This window comes from Nanorana parkeri, unplaced genomic scaffold, assembly GCF_000935625.1.
Source record: "Nanorana parkeri isolate BGI_ZX_2015 unplaced genomic scaffold, ASM93562v1 scaffold942, whole genome shotgun sequence".
NCBI classification, from domain to species: Eukaryota; Metazoa; Chordata; class Amphibia; order Anura; family Dicroglossidae; genus Nanorana; species Nanorana parkeri.
Window position 1 is genome coordinate 504,973 of NW_017307210.1, and position 14,970 is coordinate 519,942.

A 14,970-nucleotide genomic window follows, 5' to 3' on the forward strand; every position below is an offset into this window, starting at 1 on the left:
TGTGAGGGGCCTCAGGAGGGCTGTGCGGGGTCTCAGGAGGGATGTGAGGGGTCTCAGGAGGGCTGTGAGGGGTCTCAGGAGGGATGTGCGGGGTCTCAGGAGGGTGTGAGGGGTCTCAGGAGGGCTGTGAGGGGTCTCAGGAGAGCTGTGCGAGGTCTCAGAAGGGCTGTGAGGGGTCTCAGAAGGGCTGTGAGGGGTCTCAGGAGAGCTGTGCGGGGTCTCAGGTGGACTGTGGAGGGTCTCAGGAGGGCTGTGAGGAGTCTCAGGAGGGCTGTGAGGGGTCTCAGAAGGGCTGTGTGGGGTCTCAGGCGGGCTGTGAGGGGTCTCAGGAGGGATGTGCAGGGTCTCAGGAGGGATGTGCGGGGTCTCAGGAGGGCTGTGCGGGGTCTCAGGAGGGCTGTGAGGGGTCTCAGGAGGGCTGTGAGGGGCCTCAGGGGGGCTGTGAGGGGCCTCAGGAGGGCTGTGCGGGGTCTCAGGAGGGCTGTGTGGGGTCTCAGGAGGGCTGTGAGGGGTCTCAGGAGGGCTGTGAGAGGTCTCAGGAGGGCTGTGTGGGGTCTCAGGAGGCCTGTGAGAGGTCTCAGAAGGGCTGTGAGAGGTCTCAGGAGGGCTGTGAGGGGTCTCAGGAGGGCTGTGAGGGGTCTCAGGAGGGCTGTGAGAGGTCTCAGGAGGGCTGTGCGGGGTCTCAGGAGGGCTGTGCGGGGTCTCAGGAGAGCTGTGAGGGGTCTCAGAAGGGCTGTGTGGGGTCTCAGGAGGGCTGTGAGAGGTCTCAGGAGGGCTGTGTGGGGTCTCAGGAGGGCTGTGTGGGGTCTCAGGAGGGCTGTGAGAGGTCTCAGGAGGGCTGTGTGGGGTCTCAGGAGGGCTGTGAGGGGTCTCAGGAGGGCTGTGAGAGGTCTCAGGAGGGCTGTGAGGGGTCTCAGGAGGGCTGTGAGAGGTCTCAGGAGGGCTGTGTGGGGTCTCAGGAGGGCTGTGAGAGGTCTCAGGAGGGCTGTGAGGGGTCTCAGGAGGGCTGTGAGAGGTCTCAGGAGGGCTGTGTGGGGTCTCAGGAGGCCTGTGAGGGGTCTCAGGAGGGCTGTGAGAGGTCTCAGGAGGGCTGTGAGGGGTCTCAGGAGGGCTGTGAGAGGTCTCAGGAGGGCTGTGTGGGGTCTCAGGAGGGCTGTGAGAGGTCTCAGGAGGGCTGTGAGGGGTCTCAGGAGGGCTGTGAGAGGTCTCAGGAGGGCTGTGTGGGGTCTCAGGAGGCCTGTGAGAGGTCTCAGGAGGGCTGTGAGAGGTCTCAGGAGGGCTGTGAGAGGTCTCAGGAGGGCTGTGTGGGGTCTCAGGAGGCCTGTGAGAGGTCTCAGGAGGGCACGCATAGATATAAACGGGTCCTCAATCTGTTCTCATCAGAGCCCGTCTGCATCTTTTGTGTGTTTTGGTAAAAAAAACGCATGTTACATCATAGTCATGGAAAACGCACTGAAAGCGCACCAAAAAAGCAATGCCGCATGTCTGTATTTTACATGAAGATTGCGAAAATGAAAAGGAAGGAGGCGCACATAAAATACATCTTACAATGCGTTACATTTTAATGCAGGGCATACAACTTTGGTAAAAATGCATGATGTACTTTGATGAAACGCATGTATTGCTGCGAATGGGCCCTCACCCGGACAAATGCTGTGTCTTTGCTCCGCCCCTTCACGAGATTATAGAGATTCCCTTTAAATTACATTATATATATCAGAGGCTCCCTGTGACGTCATGCACACAACGATACAATGTAACACTATGGGGGGGGTCTGCCTGATGCAATGTAACACTATGGGGGTGTCTGCCTGGCACAATGATACAATGTAACACTATGGGGGGTCTGCCTGGCACAATGATACAATGTAACACTATGGGGGGTCTGCCTGGCACAATGATACAATGTAACACTATGGGGGGTCTGCCTGGCACAATGATACAATGTAACACTATGGGGGGTCTGCCTGGCACAATGATACAATGTAACACTATGGGGGGTCTGCCTGGCACAATGATACAATGTAACACTATGGGGGGTCTGCCTGGCACAATGATACAATGTAACACTATGGGGGGTCTGCCTGGCACAATGATACAATGTAACACTATGGGGGGTCTGCCTGGCACAATGATACAATGTAACACTATGGGGGGTCTGCCTGGCACAATGATACAATGTAACACTATGGGGGGTCTGCCTGGCACAATGATACAATGTAACACTATGGGGGGTCTGCCTGGCACAATGATACAATGTAACACTATGGGGGGTCTGCCTGGCACAATGATACAATGTAACACTATGGGGGGTCTGCCTGGCACAATGATACAATGTAACACTATGGGGGGTCTGCCTGGCACAATGATACAATGTAACACTATGGGGGGTCTGCCTGGCACAATGATACAATGTAACACTATGGGGGGTCTGCCTGGCACAATGATACAATGTAACACTATGGGGGGTCTGCCTGGCACAATGATACAATGTAACACTATGGGGGGTCTGCCTGGCACAATGATACAATGTAACACTATGGGGGGTCTGCCTGGCACAATGATACAATGTAACACTATGGGGGGTCTGCCTGGCACAATGATACAATGTAACACTATGGGGGGTCTGCCTGGCACAATGATACAATGTAACACTATGGGGGGTCTGCCTGGCACAATGATACAATGTAACACTATGGGGGGTCTGCCTGGCACAATGATACAATGTAACACTATGGGGGGTCTGCCTGGCACAATGATACAATGTAACACTATGGGGGGTCTGCCTGGCACAATGATACAATGTAACACTATGGGGGGTCTGCCTGGCACAATGATACAATGTAACACTATGGGGGGTCTGCCTGGCACAATGATACAATGTAACACTATGGGGGGTCTGCCTGGCACAATGATACAATGTAACACTATGGGGGGTCTGCCTGGCACAATGATACAATGTAACACTATGGGGGGTCTGCCTGGCACAATGATACAATGTAACACTATGGGGGGTCTGCCTGGCACAATGATACAATGTAACACTATGGGGGGTCTGCCTGGCACAATGATACAATGTAACACTATGGGGGGTCTGCCTGGCACAATGATACAATGTAACACTATGGGGGGTCTGCCTGGCACAATGATACAATGTAACACTATGGGGGGTCTGCCTGGCACAATGATACAATGTAACACTATGGGGGGTCTGCCTGGCACAATGATACAATGTAACACTATGGGGGGTCTGCCTGGCACAATGATACAATGTAACACTATGGGGGGTCTGCCTGGCACAATGATACAATGTAACACTATGGGGGGTCTGCCTGGCACAATGATACAATGTAACACTATGGGGGGTCTGCCTGGCACAATGATACAATGTAACACTATGGGGGGTCTGCCTGGCACAATGATACAATGTAACACTATGGGGGGTCTGCCTGGCACAATGATACAATGTAACACTATGGGGGGTCTGCCTGGCACAATGATACAATGTAACACTATGGGGGGTCTGCCTGGCACAATGATACAATGTAACACTATGGGGGGTCTGCCTGGCACAATGATACAATGTAACACTATGGGGGGTCTGCCTGGCACAATGTAACACTATGGGGGAGTGTATGCCTGACGCAATGATACAATGTAACACTATGGGGGTCCGCCTGGCACAATGATACAATGTAACAATATCGGGGGTCTGTATTACCTGGCTGGCGCGGGGCTCAGATGGTAAGCAGGGCCGATGGCACAGGTGCTCCCTCGTTCCTATGGCAACCAGCTCGCTTGGCCCTCCTGCCAATCAACTCAAGGGCGGATCCCGTCACCACGCCGCCCTGTTCCACTGAGGTTACCACAGCAACGACCACCGGAGCCGCTCATTGGAGAAAGCCCGACGCGGCAAGGGCGTGGTTTGTGTCTATTGTGAATGAGCGGGCGGGGTATCTCCGACAGGTGGAGCTTTGGGGCGTCTACTGTGGAAGAGGCGTGGTCTTGCAGCTAGTCTTTACTGCTAGCAAGGGGCGTGGAATCTATATTTAATATGGGCGGAGACTTTAATAGAGGAGGTGCTCCTGAAGAACAGGGGCGGGCTTTATTTTAGCTAGGGGAGGTTTTCTAGTAAGAGGGCGTAGCCGACAGGTTCCTTGCTGTGGTGGGCGTGGCGTTGTTCAGTGAGAGAGTGAAGAGGCGTGCCTATGTCTCAGAGGGGCGTGTTCTGCCCGGGTGCCCCCCCAGCAGCAGTGTGAGCAGGGAGCTCAGAGCGGACACATCACCCGGATGGTGCAGCTGCTGCTGGAGGGTGAGTGCTGGGATCACCATGACACACGTCTCCATGCACTGCCTGTGATCACAGATCTGACTTCATTATTAGCCGGCTTCACCCCAGTGCTAGCCAACGCTGTGTGTATGAGGATCGGGGGGTATGATCGGACGGATATCACATCGCTGTGTGTTGTAGGACTGTCATTGTGTTACATTGTATCTGGGGGCAGTGTCATGGCTGCAGCATTGTATTATCATTGTAACATTATACATTGCATTATGGTGTGATGATCGCTTTATGGATTGATTGCATTGATTTGTGATGGTGTATTATTAATATTATTATTATTGTTATTGTATTGTGTACTGTTGTCATTGTTTTATATGCTGTAGTATGGTGATTGCATTACTATATGATGTTATATTAGGATTGCACTGACGTGTGGCGTGTAATATTATGATTACATTACTATTATGGTGGTGTATTATGATGGCTGCATTGCCTTCTATCATAGAATGATAACTCTATGATATGCTGGTGTGTTTTATATGATGTAGTATTATAATTTGCATGCATGCTGTAGCAGTATTATTGTATTACTGTGTGGTGCTGTACTATGGCAGTGTTATTCTATGCTGTGGTGCTGTCACTGCGGTGTAGTATTATGATTGTCTGTCTCATGGAACGCTGTATTACTATGACTGTATGCCTGTATCTTGTAGAGTATTGTTGCTTTGTCGTGTTGTTCTATCATTGTGTTATTATATTCTGTAGAATTATGATTGCTGTGTGGTGTACTATTATGACTGTTGTGTTCTGTAGTATTATTTATTACATTGTTGTAGCAGTTTATTGTGTTGTATGCTGTAGTATTATGATTGTAGCATGGAATACCTTATTAGCATTCTTGCATGCTGTGTAGAGTATTGTGGTTTTACTGTGGTGTAGTACTGTGATTGTGTAATAACACAATTACAGTACTACTAATGCTGTAGTATTATGATTGCATCATGAAATGCCCTATTATCACTTCATTCCTGTATAGTGTTCTTGTTTTGTGGTGTAGTTATATGATTGTATTATGCATTCTTGTGTTGTGGTATAGTACAATGATTGTGTTTTATTATATGCTGTATGATTATATCATGGAATGCCTTATTAATATGGCTGCATTCTTGTATACTGTATAGAGTATTGCGGTTTTGTTGTGGTGTAGTTCTCTAATTGTATGCTGTAGTATAATGATTGTATCATGGAATGCCTTATTAGCATTCTTGTATACTGAGTATTGTAGTTTTATATACTGAGTATTGTAGTTTTGTTGTGGAATAGTACTGTGATTGTAACACAATTACAGTACTACTACTAATGCTGTAGTATTGTGGAAAGCCTTATTAATATCACTGCATTCCTGTATACTGTAGGGTGTTCTTGTGTTGTGGTGTATGATTGTGTTATTATATGCTGTATGATTGTATCGTGGAATACCCTATTATTAATAATAATATCACTGCATTCTTGTATACTATAGTATTGTGGTCTTGTTGTGGTGTAGTACTGCAACTGTGTAATAACACAATCGCAGTACTACACTACTAATGCTGTAGAACTATGATTGTATCATGGAATGCTGTATTACTATCACTGCATTCTTGTATACTGTAGACTATTCTTGTGTTGTGGTACTATGCTTGTGTTATATACTGTATGATTGTGTCATGGAATGCCTTATTACTATCACTGTATTCTTGTATACTGTATTGTGGTTTTGTTGTGGTGTAGTACTGCAATTGTGTAATAACACAATTGCAGTACTACTAATGCTGTAGAATTATGATTGTATCATGGAATGCCTTATTATTACTATCACTGCATTCTTGTATACTGTGGAGTATCCTTGTGTTGCGGTGTAGTACTATGATTGTGTTTATTATCTGCTGTAGTTTTATCATTGTGTATACTGTGTCTGGTAGAATTACAATTGTCTTATTCTGTACTCTAATATTATGATTGCACTCGGTGTTATCAGAAGTGACACATCTGGGGCTTCCTGTCCATCTTTATTATACACAATATTTGTGTAATGTATTTATTTTGTGTGTTTTATTATTTCTGGAATTGCAGTTTTTACCCTAATTTTATGTGGTTTAGGTTGTTGTGTATGTCAGAGCAGGTTCTGATTCTATACACTCTATGGTACGGTATATGGTGGGATTTTTATGACAAGGACTGATACTTCAAGGATATGGAATGTTTATTACAGTACATATGTGTGGTGATTTCTATTAGTGCTACATTGTAATGTCGGGACGTAAAATGTGTGTTTTCCTCCTGAAAATAGTTCTTATTTAATAAATCTGCTCAGTCCGGGGATATAATGTTTCTTGTTTTAGCATTTGTTATATTTGTTGATGGGCGACCCATTGATTCTTAGTAATGGAGTCCTGTATTCTACAGTTCTATCTATAATCCTATTGGTGGCTGTGCCTATCACATGGCGCTATGTACTATGATAGCGGTCTGCGTTGTGCATGGGGTTATGTGTTACATTAATATTTGATGATCCCATGAATAATGGAGAGGTAATCAGTGTGTCTCATTGCGGTGTGTGTGTTTATTGTGATGATAATGAGAGCGGAGGGAGAGGTCTGTGTACTATGGAAGGATGGAGGTGGGAGGCTTCATACGGACCAGGCCTCACCATAATGGCCTCTTAAACTAGATTACAACAAGCCGGTTCTGCTCTGCGCTTCCTGCGGCGGCTTCACCAGTGAAAATCTCTGACTTGACGTCTTGTTTGTAGAAGGATTTCCATCGGTTAATGATTCTGCGCTCTGATCATCTTCATCCTTGAGGCCTGGTACCCACACGGCTCCTCTATAGTGCTGTCCATGGCTGAGACATCAGGAATGATTGTCTCGCCTCTCGCTCCTCCCGGTCACAGGACATGACGAGTTATTAGGTTGCTCAATAGCATGTTAGCTGATTAGACTGGAACTGGAAGTGACTGCAGGGCTGGATATAATGGCAACAATGTATCTGATAGGAGTCCAGAGACTGGCAACAGTGTATCTGATGGGAGTCCAGAGACTGGCAACAATGTATCTGATGGGAGTCCAGAGACTGGCAACAGTGTATCTGATGGGAGTCCAGAGACTGGCAACAGTGTATCTGATGGGAGTCCAGAGACTGGCAACTGTGTATCTGATGGAACCAAGGCCAGAGACGGGCAGCAATGTATCTGATGGAACCAAGGCCAGAGACAGGCAGCAATGTATCTGAATTATTCTGACAACAATTAATCTAATTGAATCTAAAGATAGAATGGGTCCATTGAGGGTCAACAAAAATGGTGAAAGGTCTGAGGGACACAACATATCTGGAGTGACTGGAGGAACGCAATATGAACAGTCGCATGCCGGTAGTGTTTGGGTATTCAGCATACCACCCTGTGGGCACATTCACCTCTACCCGGGCATTGTAATGAAGATCTTCAAGGGGGAACACGGTCAACATGTTGCTGTTTTTCTAAATTGACTTTCCAGTTTTATGTTTTGTGGTCAGTTCAACTGGAAACGCGAAGATGAATATAATATCCAGATGAAGACTGAATGTTATAACTAAACAACATCTAACAAATGACCTGGAGGAAGTACAATACAATGCTGGAACCTATCAGCACATGGGTATGGTAAGGGTTAATGTCAGGACGTGGTATTATTCATATGGATAATCCCAGATCAGTGGCATATTATAGGAGTATCAGGTTTTCAGGGATTATACTAATCCAACTATTTATTTATCACCATTATTTGTCTACTTATTACCCATCAGTGAGTGATCGGAGGGGGATAGAAAAGCAAGGTGACAATTATCTTTTTTTTGGGGTCATTGTCCCTTTTTTTTTTTCCTCCTTGGTGTGTTTTAGCTCCATATTTCTAGATGAAGAATGATGTGTGACCAAAGAAGAATTTTGTTGTTTTCTCTATTAGGAGTGTGAAAGTCAGAAACCCAGAGCAAGCCATCAACATTTTAAAATGCTGTTGGTAGGTAGAGGTTATACTGCCTGAAAATGGCCCATTGTAGCAGAAGACACCCTCACCATCATTCCATTCCCTAGAGTAGTAGACGACGCCCTCTCCATCATTCCATTCCCCAGAGTAGCAGAAGGCGCCCTCACCATCATTCCATTCCCTAGAGTAGTAGACGACGCCCTCTCCATCATTCCATTCCCCAGAGTAGCAGAAGGCGCCCTCACCATCATTCCATTCCCTAGAGTAGTAGACGACGCCCTCTCCATCATTCCATTCCCCAGAGTAGCAGAAGGCGCCCTCACCATCATTCCATTCCCTAGAGTAGTAGACGACGCCCTCTCCATCATTCCATTCCCCAGAGTAGCAGAAGGCGCCCTCACCATCATTCCATTCCCTAGAGTAGTAGACGACGCCCTCTCCATCATTCCATTCCCCAGAGTAGCAGAAGGCGCCCTCACCATCATTCCATTCCCTAGAGTAGTAGACGACGCCCTCTCCATCATTCCATTCCCCAGAGTAGCAGAAGGCGCCCTCACCATCATTCCATTCCCTAGAGTAGTAGACGACGCCCTCTCCATCATTCCATTCCCCAGAGTAGCAGAAGGCGCCCTCACCATCATTCCATTCCCTAGAGTAGTAGACGACGCCCTCTCCATCATTCCATTCCCCAGAGTAGCAGAAGGCGCCCTCACCATCATTCCATTCCCTAGAGTAGTAGACGACGCCCTCTCCATCATTCCATTCCCCAGAGTAGCAGAAGGCGCCCTCACCATCATTCCATTCCCTAGAGTAGTAGACGACGCCCTCTCCATCATTCCATTCCCCAGAGTAGCAGAAGGCGCCCTCACCATCATTCCATTCCCTAGAGTAGTAGACGACGCCCTCTCCATCATTCCATTCCCCAGAGTAGCAGAAGGCGCCCTCACCATCATTCCATTCCCTAGAGTAGTAGACGACGCCCTCTCCATCATTCCATTCCCCAGAGTAGCAGAAGGCGCCCTCACCATCATTCCATTCCCTAGAGTAGTAGACGACGCCCTCTCCATCATTCCATTCCCCAGAGTAGCAGAAGGCGCCCTCACCATCATTCCATTCCCTAGAGTAGTAGACGACGCCCTCTCCATCATTCCATTCCCCAGAGTAGCAGAAGGCGCCCTCACCATCATTCCATTCCCTAGAGTAGTAGACGACGCCCTCTCCATCATTCCATTCCCCAGAGTAGCAGAAGGCGCCCTCACCATCATTCCATTCCCTAGAGTAGTAGACGACGCCCTCTCCATCATTCCATTCCCCAGAGTAGCAGAAGGCGCCCTCACCATCATTCCATTCCCTAGAGTAGTAGACGACGCCCTCTCCATCATTCCATTCCCCAGAGTAGCAGAAGGCGCCCTCACCATCATTCCATTCCCTAGAGTAGTAGACGACGCCCTCTCCATCATTCCATTCCCCAGAGTAGCAGAAGGCGCCCTCACCATCATTCCATTCCCTAGAGTAGTAGACGACGCCCTCTCCATCATTCCATTCCCCAGAGTAGCAGAAGGCGCCCTCACCATCATTCCATTCCCTAGAGTAGTAGACGACGCCCTCTCCATCATTCCATTCCCCAGAGTAGCAGAAGGCGCCCTCACCATCATTCCATTCCCTAGAGTAGTAGACGACGCCCTCTCCATCATTCCATTCCCCAGAGTAGCAGAAGGCGCCCTCACCATCATTCCATTCCCTAGAGTAGTAGACGACGCCCTCTCCATCATTCCATTCCCCAGAGTAGCAGAAGGCGCCCTCACCATCATTCCATTCCCTAGAGTAGTAGACGACGCCCTCTCCATCATTCCATTCCCCAGAGTAGCAGAAGGCGCCCTCACCATCATTCCATTCCCTAGAGTAGTAGACGACGCCCTCTCCATCATTCCATTCCCCAGAGTAGCAGAAGGCGCCCTCACCATCATTCCATTCCCTAGAGTAGTAGACGACGCCCTCTCCATCATTCCATTCCCCAGAGTAGCAGAAGGCGCCCTCACCATCATTCCATTCCCTAGAGTAGTAGACGACGCCCTCTCCATCATTCCATTCCCCAGAGTAGCAGAAGGCGCCCTCACCATCATTCCATTCCCTAGAGTAGTAGACGACGCCCTCTCCATCATTCCATTCCCCAGAGTAGCAGAAGGCGCCCTCACCATCATTCCATTCCCTAGAGTAGTAGACGACGCCCTCTCCATCATTCCATTCCCCAGAGTAGCAGAAGGCGCCCTCACCATCATTCCATTCCCTAGAGTAGTAGACGACGCCCTCACAATGGCTCCATCCCTAGGTTAGTAGAAGACACCTTTTACAATACAAGGTTACAATAAAACCTTTACAGTTTGTATGATGGCAATTTGCATATCCTCCACAATGTTATGAAGAGGGATCAGATCTCTCCGCCATTAAAATGAATTCAATCCCCCAAAAAACATTTTCCCTGCATTTCAGCCACAAAAGGACCAGCTGACATCATGTCAGGGATTCTCTCGGTAACACAGGTGTCAGTGCTGACGAGGACAAGGCTGGAGACCACTCTGCCATGCTGATTGAGTTAGAAAAATAGACCGGAAGCTTGAAAAGTAAGGTGGTGCTTGAAATCCTTGTTCTTCCTCTGTTGGTGACCTGCAAGGAATCACGCGCCGTCATCATTGCTTTGCACACAAAGGGATTCACAGGCCAGGATATCGCTACTAAGATTTGCACCGCAATCCACCATTTATCGGATCATCAAGAACTTCAAGGAGAGAGGTTCCATTGTTGTGAAGAAGGCTTCATGGCGCCCAAGAAAGTCCAGCACGCGCCAGGACCGTCTCCTAAAGTGGATTCAGCTGCAGGATGGGGGCACCGCCGGTGCAGAGCTAGCTAGGGAATGGCAGCAGGCGGGTGTGGGTGCATGTGCACGCACAGTGAGGGGAAGACTTTCGGAGGATGGCCTGGTGTCAGGAAGGGCAGCAAAGAAGCCGCTTCTCCCCAGGAAAAACATCATCCGGGACAGACTGATATTCTGCACAAGGTACTGACTGCTGAGGACCGGGGGAAAGTCATTGTCTCGGATGAATCCAATGCCGGGGGGAATTGCAGAGGTCTGACAGCATGCCGGGGAGAATTGCAGAGGTCTGGAATAAGAAGGCGCAACACTGCAAATAATTGACTCTCTGCATAAACTTCATGTCATTGTCAATAAAAGCCTCTGAGATGAAATGCTGTCATTATACGTCAGTGTACCAGAGTCGCATCTGACAAGAAGATCCGAGAACACGGAAGCAGCAGACTTTGGGAAAATGAATATTTGTGTCGTTCTCAAAACTTTTGGCCAGGACTGTAGAGGAGGAAACCCTCACAGTGGTGCCTTGCCCTGCGTACCCTAGTGGAAGGTTCCATCATTGTGGGCTCATGCCTAGTCTTGCAGAAGGTACCATCACAATGGTGCCTTGTCTACACTCAACAATGGCGCCGTGCCTAGGCTGCCATCACAATGGCGCCGTGCCTAGGCTGCCATCACAATGGCGCCGTGCCTAGGCTGCCATCACATTGGCGCCGTGCCTAGGCTGCCATCACATTGGTGCCGTGCCTAGGCTGCCATCACATTGGCGCCGTGCCTAGGCTGCCATCACATTGGCGCCGTGCCTAGGCTGCCATCACATTGGCGCCGTGCCTAGGCTGCCATCACATTGGCGCCGTGCCTAGGCTGCCATCACATTGGCGCCGTGCCTAGGCTGCCATCACATTGGCGCCGTGCCTAGGCTGCCATCACATTAACTCCATGCAGGGCAATGTCCATTGCGCATGTGTGTAGCTCCCACCAGGGCCAATATCTGCATGGGGTGTGTATAGTCTCCCTTTGTGCAGGTTCCTCTGGGCACTGCTGTAAGTGTAGGATTATTCGCTCTCTGTCTGCGTTGGGAACATTGGGTTGTATGTTCAGGGCAGACGCTGGTGCGGAGGTTCAGCGTCCTCCATTGAACAGCATGGAGTATGTCAATGCTTGATATGTAATACATCTGGTAGGATCTGAAGTCTGTTGCCTGCTCATGTGAGGAATGTTCGAGTTGCCGGAACAGTTTTGCTGCTCTGCCCCTATTTCACTCTCTAATCCGCTCTCTTAACTTAAATGGGGATTAGTGACTAAACGTGGCTTAGACGCCGTCCTAGAAATGTCCTCTCCGGTGGCAATTAGGAGGATATTCATCACGTCGGTATTAGTAGTTGGGGTTGTGCCGGCGTTCCCGGCTCGTGCCAAGCAGCCGGCCGCAATCGTCCCGTACATAGAACTAATCACGTCAGTCTGCAAGAACTCCTCCCCCAGAATCTCCACCTATCCCATGTGCTCCCTCACTGGGGACGTTTTGATGGAACATCAGACTCCTGACAAAGGCCAGAGTACCCCCCCCCACACACACACACACACACACACACAATGTTTTCATCTGCTTTTATCCCCAGAAGGACTGCACCATCTTTGTTTGGGCATCTCCTCATGTATCACTTCCCCCTCCCCTTTTTTAGAATGTAAGCCCTCAGGGGCGGGGCCCTCCTTACCATCTTGTCTTGAATTGTATTGTGATGTCTTCCTTATATTGTACAGTGCAGTGCAAACTGTTGGCGCTCTATAAATCCTGTATTATAATCATCCATCGTCGGCTCCTCTTCCTCCGCTCCCCCGGTCCGGCTGCTACTCCTCTGCCCCCGCCCCCCTTGCCTCCTCTTCATCTGCAGGCTGGGAGCCACACCCAGCCTGCTATTGGATATTTCAAATTGCAATAGCCAATAGCAGGCTGGCTATTGCATCTGCCCACTGCCTGCTGCCAATCAGCATAGGAGGACCTGATGGAGAACTTTCTCCTGCAGGCCCCTCCTCTGCTGATTGACAGCAGGCAGTGGGCAGATGCAATAGCCAGCCTGCTATTGGCTATTGCAATTTGAAATATCCAATAGCAGGCTGGGTGTGGCTCCTAGCATTAAAAATTAAAATAAAAAAAAGTTAAAAATAAAGTTTTTTAAAATAAAAAAATAGAAAAACCTTTTTTTTGGTGTCATTTGAAATAAAAAAAAATTTTTTAAATTTATATAATCTTCTGAACAATGGGAACAGACAGCAAAACAAACGTGACCCTTCCCTATGCTATCCAAAACTCAAATGTTTTTTTGGCTGGAGTTACACTTAAAAAAATGTACCTGTTCTGACTTAAATACAAATTCAACTTAAAGGAGAAGTATGGGGTCAGGGCTTTTCCCCATAGTTCCCCTAAGGGTAACGGGAGGACACAAACCAGCGTCCTCCCGTCACCCTAGGCTCAGTATATAGGGAGCTACAGCTCGCGGTATACTGAGACACCGCAGCCGGAGCGGATCCCGACAATTGTGCCGGGATCCGCCCAGCTGCGTGACTGACAGCTGGCTCTGCCTATCTAGAGGCAGAGCCAGCTTTACCCGCCCCCTCCCCCGTCCGTTCCGCCAGTCAGTGCTGGAGTATCGGACAGGGGAGGAGGGGGGAATCCCTGCAGGCAGCCGTCAGTGCCGGTATGTCTTCGATCACTTCCCGATCTATTGAGCTGACCTGTGACAGTCTCATTGTCACAGGTCAGCTCAGATTTTGAGGCTGAGTGATTTTCACTCCCCTCATAGTTCTCCTTTTTAAAAAGGAGCTCAAACTGTCATTTTAAATCTATTCCTCAGTAGCCACAAAGGATTAAAATCCACTTTGTGTGCACCAAAAAACCCAGATATTTATCATATAAAAGTAGCAGAGATCTCATCACTGTGCTGTGCGTAGCCTGGGCAGGGAGCAGAGCTGTGGGAGGGGCAACTACAGGAAACTACAGGAGGGGGTGGAGACGAGACCAGCCACCCTGCACAAGGCGGGAGAGCAGCAGTGACTGGTCATTATTACAGGAGGGGGCGGAGACAAGACCAGTCACCCTGCACAAGGGGAGAGAGAAGCAGTGACCGGTCTTTATTACAGGAGGGGGCGGAGACAAGACCAGTCACCCTGCACAAGGGGAGAGAGAAGCAGTGACCGGTCTTTATTACAGGAGGGGGCGGAGACAAGACCAGTCACCTTGCACATTGTTCCATTTTATTTCTCTCCTGCAGTAAATCGGTTACTTTAGCATCCTCCTGGTTGTGATGGGTGACCACACCTTTTATATGACGCAGATACTTTACTCTCATCATCGCTATGGTGTCACTGGGCCCTCAGGGTTCCCTAGTACTACATTCATTCTATGGTCATTCTCATAGTTTGAAGGCAATCTAGAAGTAACTTTGTTCCATTCAGACTGTCTGGTTTGTACCACCCAAAACAATTTGTCTATTAGTATTACCTGATGCAGGGGAGTAACTACAGACCATGGGGCCCCATAGCAAAATTTGAATAGGGCCCCATGGCAAACCCTTTTAAAATCTAAATAACGGGTAGCAGGAGAGCTGTCTGCATGGTCTCTTCCTGTACATCCTGATATCAACTCTTCTTGATTGCAAATGCCATAAAGGGTACAGGGTCAGCAGCAACTTCAGCAATCCTTCATGGGGGGCCCCCCCTTCCACCCCCCCAGGCCCCATAGCAGCCGCATGGGCTGCCATGACTATTGTTACGCCCCTGACCTGATGTGTTCCCTGGACTGTAATAGACCTGCAGAG

At 48.8% G+C, this 14,970-nt stretch overlaps 1 protein-coding gene across 1 annotated transcript in view; it reads right to left on the reverse strand.

Annotated features, from left to right (window-relative positions):
* FBXO16 (F-box protein 16) overlaps positions 1-3,727 on the reverse strand; it is a 30,958-nt gene extending 27,231 nt beyond the window's left edge. Inside the window, exon 1 of the mRNA XM_018566366.1 lies at positions 3,722-3,727. The gene's annotated coding sequence lies outside the window, so the exon portion shown is untranslated. The remainder of the gene's footprint in view (positions 1-3,721) is intronic.
* Positions 3,728-14,970: the final 11,243 nt, after the last annotated feature.